The sequence below is a fragment of the Podarcis bocagei genome, assembly GCF_964188305.1.
Source record: "Podarcis bocagei genome assembly, chromosome: 4".
NCBI lineage: Eukaryota > Metazoa > Chordata > Lepidosauria > Squamata > Lacertidae > Podarcis > Podarcis bocagei.
Genome location: NC_138128.1, coordinates 78,737,304 through 78,758,127, shown reverse-complemented (window position 1 = coordinate 78,758,127; position 20,824 = coordinate 78,737,304).

Genomic DNA, 20,824 nt, shown 5'->3' with positions numbered 1-20,824 from the left:
AGAGAGTGAGTGAGCCAGGTAGGGGCAGAGAGCTGCGAGTGCGAGCGCGTCCCCCCCCCAGATGTTGTGCCCGGTGCGGCCGGCCCCCCTTCCACCCCCCACGCTACGCCACTGGCCTCAGCTTCAGGATCTGTCCTTCCAGTGAGCACACAGGGCCTATTTCCTTAAGAATGGATAGGTTTGATCTTCTTGTAGTCCATGGGACTCTCAAGAGTCTCCTCCAGCACCATAATTCAAAAGCACCAATTCTTCGGCAATCAGCCTTCTTTATGGTCCAGCTCTCACTTCCGTACATCACTACTGGGAAAACCATAGCTTTAACTATATGGACCTTTGTTGGCAAAGTACAAATAAAATAGGTAAAATACAGTGTCCTCTCTTGAAGGTAGTTCTTAACCCTTACCACCCACAGAAGGTAGCAGTCCCTCCCAGCTCTCACCTGGGAGTTTTCCTTTTTTCTCTCACCCTGAAAGATCAACATTTCCCTGCTATTTCTGCAAGCTTTGAGAACTCATATTCTGGCACCTGCTAAAAGTAAATCTGCCAAGGCATAATAGTGATGCGTGCCTCCATTTTGTAACGCAAGAGAAATGCAAAACCCCAGTGTGCCTCACTCCCTTTTCAGAAGTTTGGGAAATGAGAGTCTTCTGCTTGCTACCGGGATGCTCTGATTAACATGAATATGAATTTCTTAGAGGGGAAAGATAATCAAAACCACTTCAGGAGGCCAAAGAAAACCCCCCAAAGGGATTGCCTTTTCCTATAATTATTTTATCCTGTTTCTCAACCCAACATGCCCTTTCTGACTTTGCTGTACACCCTTCTTTAGAGCACATGGAGTGTTTTGTTTGTACAAGTGAATAATTAGCAGAGAGTGGGTCATTAAGCAAGTGTCTTCTAGCAAGTTCTCCTCTCTCTCTCCCCCCTCCCGCCCCAATCTGTGCACTTTCACTCCTGAGGTAACTCACCACCCTAGTGGTAATTAAGCCCCATATCCAGCAATTGACCTGGAGTATCTAGGCTAATGAAAAGAACAGAAGCAATACACAGTCAAGAGTGCATCAAAAAGGCAGCCATCTGGCAGGCGAGGAAATGAAGCCGGCAGATTGAAAGGTGCTAATTGGGAGGATCAGGGAATAGTCTCCTCTCTGGCACGGAGAACTTAGAGCCCTGCTTGTAATGTTCTTAACTCCAGTTAGAAAGAGGGTCTTCTGGATTTTGGATTGGCTACTAATCCATTGCTTTTAAGATCAGCCTGGCACAAGGGAACTGAGCAGTGTGCAATGAAAGACAAGCAAGGCTGGGCTGCTAAAAGTGCAAATTTGTGACTTAGGGCAGCTGCTTCACTTCAACCCTCACTGTCTGTGTGTGTGTGTGTGTGTGTGTGTGTGTGTGTGTGTGTAATAATTTTTATTGTTTTTCATGTAAACAGAAGAACAGCATATAATTACAGTAACTTCTCCAGAGGTGCATTCTCATATGCAGTACACAGTACACAAGGAATATGTTTATTTATGCAATATCAGCTCTAGTATCCTCTCCACGAGGATTCTTGTTTGTTTAGGGAAGTTTTTAATGTCTGATGTTTGTTTGTGTTTTTAATATTCAGTTGTGAGCTGCCCAGAGTGGCTGAGGAAACCCAGCCAGATGGGTGGGGTATAAATATATTATTATTATTATTATTATTATTATTATTATTATTATTATTATTATTACTACTACTACTATTATGGTCATGAAATAAAAGCATCTTCAGTCTTTACAAAGGAAAAGAAACAAACCCAAGTCTCACCAAAAGTGTTTATCTCTGAATTCCCTTTAATTACCCTTCTGCGGCAAGAAAGGCGTTTCAACAGAGCCACATTCCAAGTATTATTTTCCCAGATTTCTGCAGGGATTAAAATAGGTTGTTTCCAATCTTAAATTGTTAATCAGGCTGCTGATAACAGAATAAATACTAAATCTCTGTAAGGCTATGGTTTAGATCTGAGTCTAATGATAACAAGGCAAGAACCGAATTGGGTGAAAGGGATTGTTGCATAATTTTGGAAAGAACATGAAACAGTTTCCCCCCAAAGGAGTATACCAATATGCAACTCCACTATGCATGAAAATGGGAGCTTTGCTTGATGCTGTGGCAAACTTTCTCCTAATCAAGACATTTGTGTGCAACTTTGCTCAATATACACATTTTAGCTAAGTAGTTTCCCTTAATATAATGCCTTTTCACTACAGATTAGTTGATGAACAACTTGGACTAAGAACGCTGCAAACCTGGAAGTAGGTGTTTTGGTTTGTGAACTTTGCCTTGGAAGCAGAACATGTTTCGCTTCCTGTTGAGTGTGTTCCATTTGTAAATTGAGTCCCCTGCTGCTATGGGAAAGCAAGCCTTGGTTTAAAAATGCTCTGGTTTAAGAACAGACTTCCAGAATGGATTAAGTTCATAAACAAAGGTACCACTGTATATGCATTTTTGTAAACATTACTTAGGGACGCGGGTGGCGCTGTGGTCTAAGCCTAGGGCTTGCCGATCAGAAGGTCACAGTTCGAATCCCTGTGACGGGGTAAGCTCCCGTTGCTCAGTCCCTGCTCCTGCCAACCTAGCAGTTCAAAAGCACGTCAAAGTGCAAGTAGATAAATAGGTAGATAAATAGCTTCTCTGGTGGGAAGGTAAACGGTGTTTCTGTGTGCTGCTCTGGTTCGCCAGAAGCAGTTTAGTCATGCTGGCCACATGACCCAGAAGCTGTATGCCGGCTCCCTCGGCCAATAAAGCGAGATGAGCACCAGAACCCCAGAGTCTTCAACTACTGGAGCTAACGGTCAGGGGTTCCTTTACCTTTACCTAAACTTGGGTGGAGGATAGCACCGCAAAATTCAGAGAACTGTGCATTTCAAAGGCTGTCTCTGTGTTGGTTTGTATATTGGGAAGGTTGGCCTATAAAAGTGACTTGAATTCAATTTATCCCCCCTATCTATGCAAACACTTGGCCAGCACATTGGGAGCCAAAAACCTTGCACCCCACATGTGAGAGAATTTCACAACATTTTTCTTTTCTTTTCTCATAAATTGATGGAGAACGTTCAGGGTGGAAAAAACCACAGGAGAAATTTCCAGCACTACACTATTTGAGAGGACTTCAGTGTATCCCTGCTGCAAGGGAAATGCCAGCAGTTTTAAGTGCTTGATGCTGAACAGCTGTCTCATTCTGGAAACTGACCTGTGGGCAAACGAGGACATACTGTGGTTTTGAGTAGGGGGGAGTGAACAAACCCACACCACAGATATGAATAAAATCTGCTATATACCATATATACATACATCCCAGCTCCTGGATGAACTAATGAAATCCAATTACCCCACTCGCAAGATGCTTTTATATCAATGAGTGAAGGACACAGGTCTTTGTAAGGGCAAAGATATCATGTCACTTTTCTAAGTGCATCATTAGCTCCCTTTGAAAAGAAATACACCACGGGCTGCAATAGATGCGAAAGCAGCGGATTCCAGCAGAGGCGAAAGCTAACAGCGGCTTCTTTTCAAGAGGCCAAAGGAACATCTAAAATCTCAATTGCGGTTCTGTGCCACAGTTATAATTATGCTGAATAGATCCATCATTCAGAGTTTTCTGTAAACACGGTGTTAAATCGAGGGTTTTGTCTTCCAGGTGAAAACATTTCCTTTGCTGTGGTTCGCAGGTGCCCTGTAGAGTCCGTAAACCGCCATTGTCGACCAGAGGCAGAAACTGGTCAATGGTTTGGTGCATTTCAACATGCTGAGTTAATCTCCCGCTCCATCTTTCATAAATACGTAACATTCTACATTAAAAAAGAAAAGAAAAGAAAAATTATCTTCCTCTTGCTGGGTGGCACAATGTCAGGGCATCCCTTCATCTTTTAGCAGAACCTCAGCTCTCCAGATTTTGCAGGACTACAGCTCCCATCATCCCACCTTACCATTGGCTATGGCAGCTGCTTGAGCTGCTGAGAGTCCCAAAACACCTGGAGGGTTACAACTTCCCCACCCCTGCTTTAGCTAATGAATGGGACCAGAATGTGAATTAACATGGAGGAAGCCATGTTTTGACGCTCCAGTTCAATCGCATACTCCAATTCTGTGTCATAAAGTTACTCATAATGATGGGGCTCCTTTTAACCCAATAATAATAATAATAACAACAACAGGGACGCGGGTGGCACTGTGGGTAAAAACCTCAGCGCCTAGGACTTGCCGATCGCATGGTCAGCGGTTCGAATCCCCGCGGCGGGGTGCGCTCCCATCGTTCGGTCCCAGCGCCTGCCAACCTAGCAGTTCGAAAGCACCTCCGGGTGCAAGTAGATAAATAGGGACCGCTTACCAGAGGGAAGGTAAACGGCGTTCTGTGTGCTGCGCTGGCTCGCCAGATGCAGCTTGTCACGCTGGCCACGTGACCTGGAAGTGTCTGCGGACAGCGCTGGCTCCCGGCCTATAGAGTGAGATGAGCGCACAACCCTAGAGTCTGGCGAGACTGGCCCGCACGGGCAGAGGTACCTTTACCTTTACCTTTAATAATAACAACAACAATAATTTATTTATTTATTTATTTATACATACATACATACATACATACATACATACATACCCCATGCATCTGGCTGGTTTCCCCAGCCATTCTGGGCGGCTCTCAACAGAATATTAAAAGCACAATAGAACATCAAACATTAAAAACTTCCCTAAACAGGGCTGCCTTCAGACGTCTTCTAAAAGTCAGATAGTTTTTTTAATTTCCTTGACATCTGATGGGAGAGCGTTCCACAGGGCAGACCCAGCAGTCGATCTGGCAGGTAAGTCAGAAATATTAGCATGCACATCCACACACTCATCCCAGCATGGCACATGAGAACTTGCATATCGGGGGAAATTATTCTCACGATCGTTTTAGCAGTAGTGTTTCCGCTTGTCAATCAAGCCTGTCATCCCAATTCTCTTGTCCAGCCAGCACGTCAATCTTCCTGATCTCCACCCTAAACTGCCTGTTGATGCCACAGGAACTGAATAGCGCCTTCCTCCTGTTACTTGCAGAATTTTCACTTAAAGATTCCCAGCTGCTGCTTGTCTTCAAGTAGAAAAGGCCCTTCCCAGAGCTAGCCGTTCCAAGATTTAATTCACACCTTCTTGAGGCATTTTGCTGTTTTGTTGCAAAAATGAATACCGAAGGCATTTGCTTTTATCTATTTTGTGAGGTTAGGCATGGGGTAAGTGGGTGGAGCTGTGGGTTAAACCACAGAGCCTAGGACTTGCCGATCAGAAGGTCGGCGGTTCGAATCCCCGCAATGGGGTGAGCTCCCGTTACTCGGTCCCTGCTCCTGCCAACCTAGCAGTTCAAAAGCATGTCAAAGTGCAAGTAGATAAATAGGTACCGCACCAGCGGGAAGGTAAACGGCATTTACATGTGCTGCTCTGGTTCGCCAGAAGCGGCTTAGTCATGCTGGCCACATGACCCGGAAGCTGTACGCCGGCTCCCTTGCCCAATAAAGCGAGATGAGCTCCGTAACCCCAGAGTCGGTCACGACTGAACCTAATGGTCCCTTTACCTTTATTGTTTATAAACTTTACACATTCTATTTCTGTATCAGGGATTATTCTTTATCTTAGTAAAATACTACTACTACTAATAATAATAATAATAATGTTTTTATTATATTCTGTCCATCTGATCAGGTTGCCGCAGCCACTCTAGCTGGCTTCCAAGAAAAATAATCAATAAAGTTGTGGCCTGTTTAACCCTAAGACGTTTGTCCTGTGATTATTGCATCTTCCCATACTTTGGCCCCACTATCTGCAGACTCACTGCGACTGAGCCCACAAATTTGGGCCTGGACAAGTTCATAAACAGAGCCAAGCTGGCACTTCTACTGGGGCACTCACATAGCCCCAGTCTTGCTGCCCAGCCTTAGCCCCATCCAGGTAAACTGTGATGTCAGGAGAGTGGCTCTGAGACCCTATCTCTCACATTTCTTAGTTCCCAGTGTGACATGCATACCCCAAAGCCCTCTAAGCCCAGGTGAAATGAAGTCCCGATAACCCATTTCTTTATGGCACCGATATTCCACACCCTGCACTGGCTGAGGCTGACAGTGTATATTCCAAAATGCAGTTATATAAATGGCATGTGCTATAGTGGATTGATATAAATAACATAGCGAATTTAGCTACGCCTCCTTATTGATCTGTGGAAGCATTTGAAGATGAGAATGCCATCCACCTTTACAGATAATCCTGTACAGCTCCTTTTGTAATGCATTCTTCTGATTTCCTCCACAACCACCCATATCAGTTAAGAAGATTTACTCTCAAATGAAACCCATAATTTCCACCGCCAACATACATCCTGTTTTCTGGTTTGGTGCTTTTCACATTCAGATAGGTTTGGTGTGCAAGTTACAGGTTACTGTCAAGCAAGGACTTAATTATCCAATCTTCCTGCTTACACTTTAAGCACATTCAATTTATGGTTGGGTTTAAAGAATTCTGTGTCCTATAAATATACATGGTTTCCTGGTGTAGCATAGAATTATTTCCTCGTGTAAAAGGGGGGGGGGCAATATTTCAAAGCAGGTTTTTTTCTGTTGTCTGAACTGTGCTTGGCTCCCATTTGATGGTTTTATATTTAGAAGATGTGTATGTGTTTCCAATACTTAAAGTCAGTAGGCATTTTAAAAGGAGAATTAGCATCACCATTGTCTCTATAAAACAACCCTTTATCAAACTTAATGCGCAGCATGGGGACATCTGGTGGCTGCAGAAGGCAACTACGCCATCATCAACTTGCAGAAAGTTAAATATTCCCCCCAAATACGCTACTCTGTTTTGTCCTTTCGGATGATGATGATAACAACAACAACAACAACAATAATAATGATAATTTATTTATACCCCGCCCTCCCCGGCTCAGGGCAGCTAACACCAAATATGAATTACAATAAAACGTAATAGGAAACAAAAACACAGTTAATTAAAATACAGCTTAAAATGTAGTAGCCCATAAATCAAGACCATAAAGGGAGGAAACATCAGATATTCACCCGAGCCAGCTATCCATGCTGGTCCTACATGGGCTGGCAAAAAAAGCCAAGGGGAAATTTATATACCAAATCCCATATAAGGGGTCAGAGTGAGTCTAAGCTGAAGGCCAGGCGGAACAGCTCCATCTTGCAGGCCCTGCGGAAAGATGTCAAATCCCGCAGGGCCCTAGTCAAAATGGCTTCCTCTCTCCTTGTCCAACACTCAGCTTTGGAAAAGGCTTCCTGGTGGTATCACTTCTTGAATGTTTTTCCGTTGGCTAAATTGGAGAACACTAATTTTGAGAACAGAAGGAATGCTTGATTGTGTAATTATTCAAGATCGATCTATGGATGAGATGCCCATAAACTGAGTACAGTGGTACCTCGGGTTACATACGCTTCAGGATGAGAACAGAAATTGTGCTCTGGCAGCGTGACGGCAGTGGGAGGCCCCATTAGCTAAAGTGGTGCTTCAGGTTAAGAACAGTTTCAGGTTAAGAACGGACCTCCGGAACGAATTAAGTACTTAACCCGAGGTACCACTCTAATCAGATCCTGTGTGCCAACTAGCTGTACCTTGCCAAAGGCCACCTCTCACTTCATCATGGTCAAATACTTTGTGAAGGTAAGGATGCCCACATGTGGGTACTAATCCAACTAATCCACCTTTTAAAACTGAATTAGTGGTGCCATCCAATGCAAGAATGAAGCTGGAATCTACAAATACTCATGCCTAATTTCACAACAGTCACTTCTTGCCCTATGCTATAGCTAAGATCTCTTTTAAATTTGACATTTCAAAGTTACTATGACATTCTTCTTCTTATTATTATTTATTTTAAATGTTCAGGCTATCTGATGGGTTCCAGGATAAATCCCAAGAAATGCCCTTACAGCCTCTTGAGTTCTCTTTTACATACATTGACAGGGGCATAACATTGTTAGGGCTCAGCCACACTCCCGCTTCCCCCCAGCTCAGTGTGGGTCTGAGCAGTTTCCCACTTGACCCACACTTCCTAGGCATGAGTCTGAATGGTTTTACCCTTGTTCCGCTCCTTTCCTGTAGCTCTAAATCAAAACAAACACCAATCCAGTGTGGTGTAGTGGTTAAGAGCGGTGGACTCGTAATCTGGTGAACCGGGTTCGCTTCCCCTCTCCTCCACATGCAGCTGCTGGGTGACCTTGGACTAGTCACACTTCTCTGAAGTCTCTCAGCCCCACTCACCTCACAGAGTGTTTGTTGTGGGGGAGGAAGGGAAAGGAGAATGTTAGCCGCTTTGAGACACCTTCGGGTAGTGATAAAGCGGGATATCAAATCCAAACTCCTCCTCCTCCTCCAGAGAAAACCCAAATTGCGGTTTGCTCCAATTGAGAGCTAAAGAGGAAGTGTGGAGAAGCCATCGTTTCAAAATGTGTGTTGGTTACAGACCCTTCGAATTTGACTTCATTGGCTTGGATCCCAAGGCAAGTTAAAGAACTTTCACGGGACAAAAGTTTCTTGCCTCTGCTCGTCACCTTGCAACATGAGAAAGCTTGGTGAAAGAGCTTTGAGGGGGGGGGGGCTCTTCTGAATGATGTGGAATGGCTGTGGACAAATCACCCCTAAATCAGGCGAAGCTCTGCATTGTTTGGGGTGATTTCTCCTCTGGCCCATTTCTCACATTACTCTAGAGAGGCTGCTTTCTTGGCGGTGCAAAAGTGGCTGAAATGAGAAGGAGACTGGACATATGTCCTCCATAAACTTTCCTAAAGTATCTTAGAGCACTCTGCACAAGCCATTTACTGCACATTTCCAGTGCCTGGGCATTCATACACATCCCATTTCCTCCCTGCTCTCCCTCCCTTTGTTAATGCTGATTTTCTCTTACTGGGGGGGGGGGGAATCCAGCTATTACTGTTCATATCCGTCTAGGTGCAAAACCTCCAAGGATGTTTCAGAGCAGATCCCATTCAGTTTGGGGAGGCAGTTTGTTTCTGACATGCTATGCAAGATTTCTGTGGAGTCTGCTCTGCGGAAGCAGATGTTGTTGAACTACAACTCCCATCAGCTTGAGGAAGCATAATCAATGGTGAAAGGTGATGGGAATGGCAGCAACATCTGCAGGGCTGAAAGTTCCCTAAAACCTGCTCTACTGTAATTCCCCCAGAGTTCCAGAGGGCACTGGCGGAGGAAGAGAGTGCAGGCGGAGCGCACCACCCCCGGCTGTGCGATCCCAGTAGGGTGCCATCGTGGCTGCCCCCCCCATTTGCGCTGGGTGCCCCGCCCCCGCAGGCAGTGTGTCACACCCCCAGGACATGTGCCACGCCCCTGTGGGCAGTGCGCCATGCCCCCAGGACGTGCGCCAGCCCTGCACCCGCCTGCTCTCCGCCCCTCAGTGCCGGAGCATGAAGCTCCGCCACTGCCAGAGGGCCATTTTATTTCCAGGAACAGCCATAGGAAAGCTGTTGCTTTTGCTTCAGTGGGAAGAGAAAGAGTGATCTTGCTGTGTATGGAACTCTCTCTCTCCTTTAGTACAGGATTGGGACTTCAGTGCCATCTAAAAGCCCTGCCTGGCCTTTGCTTGCTATGCTGTTTTGCAAGTCCCAGGGCCATGGATGCAACAGAAATTCCATTTTGCTTGCATTTTAAGGAGAACCTGCTAAATGTGCACTTCTCAAACCAATACGTGTGCTTCTCCCATTTTTGCAGTGTAGTTCTCCACAGGATCCTTCTTGCCTTTCCCCCGCTGAAGTAAATAACTGCCAGTCACTCCAATGGGAAAATGTAAGGTTTGCATTTTGGGGACATGCCTTCCCTGAAGTTATGTGACCTGATGTCTATTGAGAGAACCCCCTTAAGCTGACACAATGTGCCCATGGACTCCTCCCTATGCCCAGGCAGGTCTTTTTTCAGCTGGAACTTTCCAGAACTCAGTTCCAGCACCTCTCAGATGGGCGCCATTGCCATTCTAAGAGAATGAGGGAAGTGTTCATGATGAGTTCTGGTACTTTTCCCTAGAAAAATAGCACTGCCAATAGGCAGTTATAGGTAGCTTTGGGGCATGTGTGAAGTGCTTTCTTTCACTACTCATGAAGCAAAAGGCCACCATCACATAGACAGGATGAGTGAGGTTGACTTTTAGCCTAAAGGGTGCAATTTCTGGGGCAGTTTGAGTTCTAGCACTTCAAATTTGAACAGGGCTGTGCTCAAAGGCATCCATTCAGATTTTTAAAAAGCATTTCCTGAAACCTAGATTTAAAATATAACAAGCTGACCACATCAGGTCAGTCACAAACCATTTGTCCTCGCATACAACTATGCCTGTTCACTAATTCTTTGAAATCCAGGATCTTAGAAATGAACAAGAGGCCAGATTTCTGCTCCCCTGCCCTCCATAGAAATGTCTCTTCCTCTCACAAGGTCACCCCTTTAGGATACTTGAACTGCAGAGATGATTATTAATTCCTCTGCAAAAGCCACAGATAGGTCACTAAGCTCTCAACTCCCGATGCTATCTGGTCAGCGAGCCTGCAATTAAGATGTGAGAAGTGGGTGGCGAGTGGTTCGAAGGGAGCAGGTGAAGGGATGATGGTTGTCAAAAAATGAAATAAGGGCCCGTTCTGTGAGCTTTGTTTTGTATCTTTATGTCGCTGCTTAGTGCGTTAAACCAGCATGGCTGAGTGACCTCGTTGCTGTGTCAAAGTCAGGGGATAAGTCTTCCCACAGCAATGAGGTCGCTCTGTGGCCGTGTTAAAATCTGGCCTCATGCCTGGTGTCTAATTCTGACAGGAAGCTCAGCTGTAACTAGGACTCTCCAAAGCCGGAGGCAAGGCTAGATGCATTTGCCGCCGAGCTGTGCCTCGCGTTGCTCCACTAAGAGCCCTGATCTAGCATGTCAGCAATCAAGAAATAAGTGTCAAGGCCTGAAACCCATTCAGCTTAAGCTCTGTCCACTGGGGCAATGCTAATAATGCTTAGCAGGGCAGAGGAGGAACTTTGAAGGACCAGCCTGCTCACTTCCTCTCCCCGGTATTTATCAAAACAACTCTTTCCTTTCACAGCTTAAGAAAGCAGGTCTGCAGAACCCCAGTACTGTGGTACCTTGGATTACATACGCTTCAGGTTACATATGCTTCAGGTTACAGACTCCGCAAACCCAGAAATAGTGCTTCAGGTTAAGAACTTTGCTTCAGGATAAGAACAGAAATCGTGCTCCGGCGGCACAGCGGCAGCAGGAGGCCCCATTAGCTAAAGTGGTCTTCAGGTTAAGAACAGTTTCAGGTTAAGAACAGACCTCCGGAAGGAATTAAGTACTTAACCCGAGGTACCACTGTACTAGGCCAAATGTAGCTCACCAACTATGTGACCTGCCAAATGCTTGGCCATGGCAACTCTCTGTGTTTTCCCCCAATGCCTACATTGTGGGTAGAAAAACTTTTTTGTCCTCAAGACCACATTCCGTTCTGGGCAGGGACACATAGTGGGTTGGGCTGGCTCAATGAATGTAAAGTTTACTTTTGTCCTGTAGACACACCCCCATACCCCTCTGCATGCAGGTGAGCAAGGAGCTTCCTCAGAGTTCAGTGACACATTTCAGCCAAGCAAGAACCCTCGAGGAAGGTGCAAAACATGATCAATGAAGGGTCTGGCCTAGCAGAGAAGCTCCATTTGGACCCTGGGCCTGAGATTCCACATGCATGCCCCAGGCAGAATGAACACCTTCTCAGCTTCTCCCATATAGACCATCCCAGTCACTTCAATCTATGGACAAGACCCTGTTAGACGTACCCTGGGCATCTCACAGTAGTGTGGGAAGGAGCTCTCTCTGTGGTGGCACCTACCTGTGGCCCAGTCTTCCCTTCAAGATCAGGCAGGAGCCAGCTATGGGTGCTTTGCTGGCAATTAAAAATGTACTTGGTCATTAATACTGGCTCCTGGAATTTCTGGCTTCTGTAACTTTTTTCTTGTGTTTTGACATTTTCTTTGTGCCATCTGACCCACCTTGATATTTCTTTGGACATGATTATGACTTAATAAATAACCAAGGAAGACCTCAGTGGGCCACCACACCTGGCAGGGTGATGGTGGCAAAATGCCAGATGTCTAGTAACCCAGGATCTATTAAAAAAACCCAAAACCCTAGATACATAGGAATCTGAAACTTTGGCTCAACCAACAGTGCTTAAAATTCTTATGCAAGATTCCCAAAAATGAGACTGGCACATTGGGTGTTGGGATATTTTTCCAGCTTCAGAGGCTACTGTAGATAAAATGCCCTTTACTGCAAATCCTATTGCTACGATCCCCTTGTTTCCTCCAGTCTTTTCTCACTAATTCTCTATTTTTGATGATTTCACATAAAAGACTCACATTCGGTAAAGGCCAGCAGGATGATATGCACATTCCCCCCAAGGCTGCCTCTGTGCACACAGCTGTTCTTAGGTAGGAGGAATGTCCCAGTTAGCCTCAATGCCTTGCTAGAAAAGGAGCAAACAGAAGAATGCACCATTGGCTTTTGCTGCACTGGAAACACATAGGAGAAGAGGAGGCCATGGCAGTCTTTGCTAAGTTGGAAATAATTGCCAGGACATCCAGAAAGAAGACTCAGGCAAGAACCGCTATCTGAGGAAAAGATATATTTGTTAAAATATAACAAAACTGGGACAAGCTACTAATCACCAGTCAAGACCAAAGGTCAAACCAGGAGTCAGAACCAAAAGTGCAGGAAACTCAAGAAATCTTTATTGCTCAACCAAGGAGCAGGGAGCTGTGTATACTCTTCCTGCACAGGCCAATCCAATGGCCAGCATGATTGGGCCGTGTTAGTTCACTTGCAGAATGTTCTTCATGGAGAAGGCTGTCAGCTAGTGTTCAATGGTCCACCACACAGAGTAGAGACTGTCAGGAGCTCATCCTACACTTGAGTAGGACCATGGCAGAGACACATGCCTGACTGGCATGTTCTCTCCCTCCTGGTCGATCGTTCGGGAGCCTGAACTTTACAGCAACTGATGCCAACAGACACCCGGCACACTTAGGGATCCGCAGAGTCTTCGCAGCTTGAGTGACAGACCTCAGCAACTCAGCATTTTTGCTAATCTACTTTATTCACATATAAACACACACAGAGCACTGCAACATGGCTCCCTCTCTCTCGAGCATCAGACAGCAAAGATAAAGAACATAGGACACTAGTCCCACTTCACGGAACACAGTAACACAAGCATCCTGTTTCCGTCACTTCCCACTCTGTGGAGTCAAAACATATACCGTCATGTGAAAGACAAAAATCCCATGACTGCAGTCATGGAGCAGGAATTCTAACAGAGACACCAGCTGCAAACAAATTCAAGCCATCTCCTTCTGGCACGGTTGACATACATGCCACATTACAGGTGGAAAGCTCGTTGTGTGACTGGCTCCCTGTACAGATTAAGGAAGGGATTTCAACTACATCTGTGCAACTCCTCTTTTTCAGGAATTGGCATCCATGTGGTTGAAATGACCTGAAGCACAGAGCATCACTTTCATACATAGTTTCCTGCATTGACACGTACTCAGGGTTTCCTTTTGGCAGCTGCCTTGGTAAGCACGGACACTGTGCACTGCAGTCCTCTTGAGATTTCCCAGCATGTAAAGTGATTATACAAGGGAGGGAAAAGATTGTTGTGTTAGTCTCAAAGAGGCATGCATTCACTAGTTTGCCCACCTACCAATGATATGAGCATAGGCTTTGCATGAGAGATGCAAGAAGGTTTCTATTTCAGTCCTGACCCACCTTTGCTTCATGCAGTGCTGTTTCTGTTCAGCTGCAGTTTGACTTCTGGAAAAAACTTATTCATCTTGCTGTCCATTGTGACAGAATTTTACACAACTCATTATGTAATTCGTTACATTACTCCATACCACAGAAAGGCCATTCATTTCACTGCAAAGGAACTGCTACACAAGCAGAAGTTGTAATTTATTATGCGTTGTTTGAGGAGTGAAAGCAATGACAGCAAATACCAATCATATTTGCGGGACGGATTTCCATTTCAGATATGGTATAAATAAGCAAACACCAGAGAATTCTGCTCCTACTGGAATTTTCCAACACTTGTATGCATGTCAGGGAAAAATCCAGGTTCTTAATTGTGTGGATGAGTCTACATGTTGATAGTGCATTTGTACATGCCTATGTCTAGTGAGTCTGTCTAAAGAGGCAGACAGGACAGTCGAGTGAGCCTGCAGAAATTGAGGGGGGGTGCCACTGCAACCCACATGCTCTCCATGCAGGTTCGCTCAGTGTGATTGGAATTTTTGAAAACTTCTACTGTCAACGTAATTCTCACACCCTTGTACAGTGGTACCTCGGGTTACAGACGCTTGAGGTTACATACGCTTCAGGTTACAGACTCTGCTAAGCCAGAAATAGTACCTCAGGTTAAGAACTTTAGTTCAGGAGGAGAACAGAAATCGCGTGACAGTGGCGTGGCAGCAGCGGGAGGCCCCATTAGCTAAAGTGGTGCTTCAGGTTAAGAACAGTTTCAGGTTAAGAACGGACCTCCAGAATGGATTAAGTTCTTAACCCGAGGTACCACTGTAGTTGGTTACAGCCCTTTATGTTCAAATTGCATCTGGCTTCTTAAAGTTGCTTGGAGTTTGGTGTTCACAAATGTTTGAAATGCTAACGGGTGTTTAACATGCTTATTGACATTTAACGGCAAGCCAGATGCACTTTTAGCCCAGAGAATACTTCAGATTATTGTTTCAGCAGTAGGCTTGTACAGACAGAAGACTGATGTTTTTTAATTAGATAGAGACAGCCATTTTAGGCTTTTGTTTTTGAAAAAGCGCATTCCTCTCTTCCTTCCCCCAATATTGCTGCAGTACGAAGCAGGAAATACTCCAGTCCTGACTCTCCACCCTTAAATTTGTTGCAGAGAGATTGAGCCAGCTTTAGAGTATGTGCAGATCTTGGGAAAGTGGTGAAGATCTGTTTGCCAACTTTCAATGAGGTGGGGAGCTGGCTGCATTGTTAGTCCACGATAAGCTGGATCTTATTACTGCCTTATCTTAGTCTGCCAGTGTGTGGGGGTTCTCTCCTGACATAATGAGCAACATATTCAGGCTTGGTTAACGTGTGTAAGTCTGCTTGCCAAGAGCAGTAGGGAATCATAGTATCTTCACAGGGCCGGCTTCTCACTCAAAGGAAGGTGTGTGAGAAACGTAAGAATGCTTATTCTGACCTACCAACATTCCAAACTTGGCTTTAAACCTAACTCAAGCTGTGCTATCTATGCTTAATATCATTTTCCTCTTCTCTTCCCAAGTAAATGGGGGTTTTGGGGGGCGGGGATGCTAGGCGTTTATAAATCCCATTCATTTTCAACCATGGGTACACTCAAATATCTGTAGCTGCACAGAACTACCTCAGCAGAGCCTCTAAAGCTGCAATTCTGTGCAGATGCTTCCATTTCAGATCATTATGATCTGGATTAGGGGTGCCAACTTGAATAAAATATTGTGGGGCCCCAGGTAAGCCCCACCCTACATAACTGATCACATGATGCAGTGCACACACACCATTTGAATGGCAATGTCCCTCAACTTTGTGGGGGCCCGGCCCCCTCAAATACTTTACTGTGGTGGCCAAAGCACCCATGGCCCTAGGAATTGGCTCCTATGATCTGGATTCTTACCAGCCTCCCACCATGATGTCCCAGAGCACATTACCACAATTTAAACAACAACAACAGCAATTAATAACAACTAAAACCAATTACAATTAAGAGAATCCTAAAATATATTAGGGGGGCTTTTTATAGGCTTGGGCTGTGCAGACCTAGCACAAGATTTCAGAGGAGACTGATGGAGTACGGTGGTCATAAATGATTCAGCACTGAACCATACCTATTATTCATGAAATTCTTTGCAACATTCTGGGACATCTTTTGAAGTCAGCTTCATGTCTTGATTCCATGTTTCGTGTAAGTTTCAATGTGTCAGAAGAAGCTGGCACAGTTCTAATCCAGGCTTGATTTCCTGCTGAATTTCTTTCTCTTTAGGCCAAACCTGGCCAGGCAGCCATGAAAGATTCTGGCACCTGCTTGCATTTAACAGCTTCTCTAATATCCCATGAAGTACTTCACTGGAGCAAGGAGAAAGAAACGAGTGACTACCAGCCTGTTGCGTAGTTATTCCAGACCTGACCTCCCTTCAGCTCCTTGTGCTCTAGCAAATTTTCCCTCTTTATTTGTCTGCACTTGCAGTTTGCCCAACTCTAGGACCAGGGTTGGCATCCAATGCAAAGCACCCGTGTAAAATGTAATCAAATGCCAGCAGGCTAAAGAAAGCATCTGCTCAAGTACTATATCCAATTTAAACTTATCTCTGGTCACCAAAACTGAGTGCACTGAGAAGAGAACAAAAACCACAGAGATGAACATAAGCTACCGAGGACACATCTATAGCTGTCCCTTGTGTCTGAATATGCCTCATGTTGAAATCATGAGTAATATTGTCACTGGGATGGGAAAAAAGGTGAAATTATCTACAATATTCAGGAAGCGGATGATCAGGTCTAAGGTTTATGCTCCTACCAATGTACTCCTATATATGTCTATTCAAATACATAACCCATTGAGTTCAGCATGGTTTACGCCCAGGAAACGAATTATAGGATTGCAGCTGAAATCTTATCTTTACAAAATGTCCTATTATTTTGGTTATTATGTCACAGAAGATGGTTTGGTGTCCTGCAGCAGTGGTTCCTGAACTCCCCCCACCCCATGGACCACTTGAAAACTGCTGAAGGTCTTGATTGGGCCACAATAATGCTTTCTTGGCCTGTTGTAGCAAGACGTTGTATGGTTTTTATGGATTGTATTACACTTTGAATTCCATAGAAAACAAATATTTCATGTGATGGATGTGCTGCCTCTTGCCTCCAGTCAAAAATCCACAGAGATGTCATAGACCGCGTGAATGAAGCTGACATATCACTGGTGATCCATGGAACAGAATTTGGGAAGCCTTGTCATAGAGCAACTTAAGTCCATTGATCTCAATTGGTTTTCTCTGTGTATGACATCATTTAACACTCTTAATAATCCATGATGTGATAACATTATGAATTCTTCAGAATCCAAGAAAATCTAACCAGGTGGGAAATTTCTCATCCAATTCTGAAACCTTTCCCTAAATGTAGAAACGGAAAGACCTTTTTTATTTGGGGGGGGGGAGCATATGGGAGGTGAAGAGAATGGATAATTTAAACATTTCTGCAGATTAGATTGTCTTCAGATATTCTCTTCCAAATTTGTTATAAGTGCATCTTTGAGAAAATTACCATTCTGCAAATTATTTAAAAGAGACTAAAACAAGAGATGACAACATAATTGCTATTAATTAGAACTGATCTTGACTTCTGGATTATTTTCCTGATTGGGAGGCTGTTTAGAAAACAATTAGGCAGTTGGCAGCAGCAAAGAAATTTGCTACTTCTTTGCTGTTCATCACTTAATTGTTATCCACTTTTGAAACTATTTTTTTAGAAAACGTTTGTCTCCTCTGTGCCCACTTTACTCTCCTTAGGTGGCAAAGAAATGGTTTTAAATTATGGAGGAAGGAGAAACAAAACTTCCTTTAAGGTAGACCAGCTGGAATTGAACCAGAAGGCTCTCAAAACATTTTTCTGCACCTCTGTGAAGAATTACCTCTAGGAAGGGCTGTGGTTCAGTGGTAGAGCATTGGATTTGCTCAGAGAATCTCCCAGGTTGAATCCTCAGCATCTCCAGGTATGACTGGAAATTGTGGAGAGCTCCCGCTAGTCAATGTCTTCTCCTTCTTTGGCAATCACTCGAAGCCAAGTAAGATTGTCTTCCATGAACTTGATCTTAACAGGTATGGGATGGGTTTTGGGAAGACGTCTGTGCATGAATTTATGTGTGTATACATAAATTCAGTACACATTTATTGTGTAGATCAGACCAACGCACAGTCTTCACAGTAAGGCTCTGTTCCAATGACATGAGTACCATGATGGCCAGCAGATTCATATCTGCTGCAGCCTTGATCTGCCTTCACAGCCGTTGTAACATAGCACTTGTTATCTTCTGCCAGTTCTGCTATTGAGGACTTCTTGGGTCATTCATTGTCTAGCTCCTCCCCTTGACCTTACAGGGGTTGACCCTACTAGGAGTACAAGACTCCTGATGGTTTCACTCACAAGGATCACAGGAATGGGCAAGCCCACTCACCATGACAAGGTGATGATACAGCGAGTGAGGGTAGTCAATGTAGATGACACTCAGTAAGATGGCAAATGGTTGGACTCAGTCTAAGGCGTGTTCCTACGTTCATGCTAGTAGGGCTACCAACTTCATGCAAGCAAGTGAAGTGGATTGCCACCATATTATAACAGGCTCCTGGAGGGACAATCTATTGGAAGTCTTGGTGGTACAAACTCTGCTCCTTTTATTTTCTTTTTTGTATGCAGAAGGTATGAGGTGCAAACCCTGTCATTTCCAGTGAAAGGAATAAAAAAGAGGTGCTGCCAGCCAGAAAAGATGCCAGATCCTATATAAGGCCCATGGACTGCAAGAAGATCAAACCGATCCATTCTTAAGGAAATCAGCCCTGAGTGCTCATTGGAAGGACAAATTGTGAAGCTGAGGCTCCAATACTTTGGCCACCTCATGAGAAGAGAAGACTCCCTGGAAAAGACCCTAATGTTGGGAGAGATGGAGGGCACAAGGAGAAGGGGACGACAGAGGATGCGATGGTTGGTCTTGAAGTTACCACCATGAGTTTGACCAAACTGCGGGAGGCAGTAGAAGACAGGAGTGCCTGGCGTGCTCTGGTCCATGGGGTCACGAAGAGTCGGACACGACTAAATGACTAAACAACAACAATATAAGGCAGATCATATCTGCTTTCTTTGCTAGGGGAGGGAGTTCTCTGGTTGTTTCCAAGGATCACAGCAATACGTGTTGTATTTTACTCCAAAAGAAGCCTTCCCACCAGGTGTCCAGTAATCAAAACTGCTATTTGATGAAATAAGCAGGTTGCAATGCCTAACCATCCACTGGAACGGAAACTGTGAGGGGAAAGGTATATGTCTTCATCTTGCGTTGGCTGCCTGCTGCTCAAGCAGCAGCAGGCTTCCAGTTTGTTTATGGCTGTCTCTTTTTTCCTACCAGTTGCTATTCCTTATCACAGAAGGCAGTCATTCATTCACCTGGATAGATTTAAGAGAGAGGACGTCACGCCCATGCCTCTCCATCCATCCATCCCAACTCATACTTGATAGGGCAGCTATTGAGCTGTTTATCACCCACACCGCTGAGTAGTACCATAGTTGGTGTTAAGTGCTTCCTTGCCATGGCTCCATCACTTCTGGTGTCTGGAACCCAAACGCAGGACTACTGCAATCTTGTTGCTAGTGAAAAACAAGAAGCTATTTCCTCTCTTTGCGAGCGCCGGGCTCTTTTTTAAATTAGTATTTAAAGAAAAGAATAGTAGCAGTTTCTCTCTCATTTATTGTCAAATGTACTGGTGCATTTGTTTCCCTGATGTCCTATTTCATGGTGAGCTGCCCTTCTGATACGCTTAAATGGATTAGAGTGGCTTGAATGTTTTGTTTTGTTTTAAGTTAGAAGAAACTTGCATGCACAGATGGCACACCCAAACTGTTGTTCCTCCTGAGCTCTCAGAAAACATCAGCTGCAGAAAAAAATAATAATAACTGGTCAGCCAGCACAAACCCTTTTAAGCTATCAGAGCATCACAGACATGAACAGCTCAACTTAAGCTTCCTTTGCATTGGAAGAAGATGATCTAAGCAAAGCTGTAGCCACAAAGTACAATTCAGGATCCCCTTGAATTTGTCTCTTTACTTCTGTATCCTAAGATACTCTATCAAAGACCTGGAAGTGCAGGAATATTGGGTGCATCTCTAGGTAGGGTATCAATGTGCATCTAGTTTGTCACCATAGGGCTCTGATTCAGCAGAGCTCTTCCTATACTTTTTGAAGGACCAGTTAAGGGTTAAGGAGTTTTGATGAATGAAGAACCATTAGAGGTTATCACTTTGTGCTAAATTGATACAAACCGATTTCTTTCCGTAACTCTTCCCAAAGCACTGTGATTGGAAGTAAAAAGGAGAAAGACCTGATAAACGTATTTTCAGGTTGGAAGCTTTGAGTCATAAAACTACACATACACACACAAACACACACACACTCATATTTCTCCTTCCCCCTTGTGTGCTGTTTTTCTTGTGCGGAGAGCTTGTTGCCCTTTCTCTGCAGCAGATCCAAAGCTTCAGGAACAGTTCGATTCACTGAGAGTCACCTCAGTGAAGCCCTACTTTTCCTCAAGCATAGCCCCAATCACCCCTAAGCAGTCCAATCTGCTTTTGGATTCAGGTGCAGGCAACTCCCCAGTTACGTGAGGGTTATGTTCCATCCGTCCCCCCATGTGAAATTACGTAAAGTGAAGAGCACCCTCTAAACACCCTTTGAAAGCCCTCTCTGCCACTTTCTCTTCAATCCATACCAAAAATACTGTACCCAAAAATATCTGCAGCTAACATTGAAGCTCTGGGGGTGGCAGGAGGACACATGGGAAAGTGGATGCTGCTGCATTCCCCCCCCACACACACACACACATCAGCTGTTAGGTGGGGAGGCTGAGCAGTGTGAACAAAGCCCCACTGTGCCTCTGTTCTCTTCGAGGCTTCCTCTGCTCACCCTGACATCCTCTTTGGGCTCCGGGGAGGGTGTCCTCATGAGCCACCAGACTCTCCAGCTCTCTCCT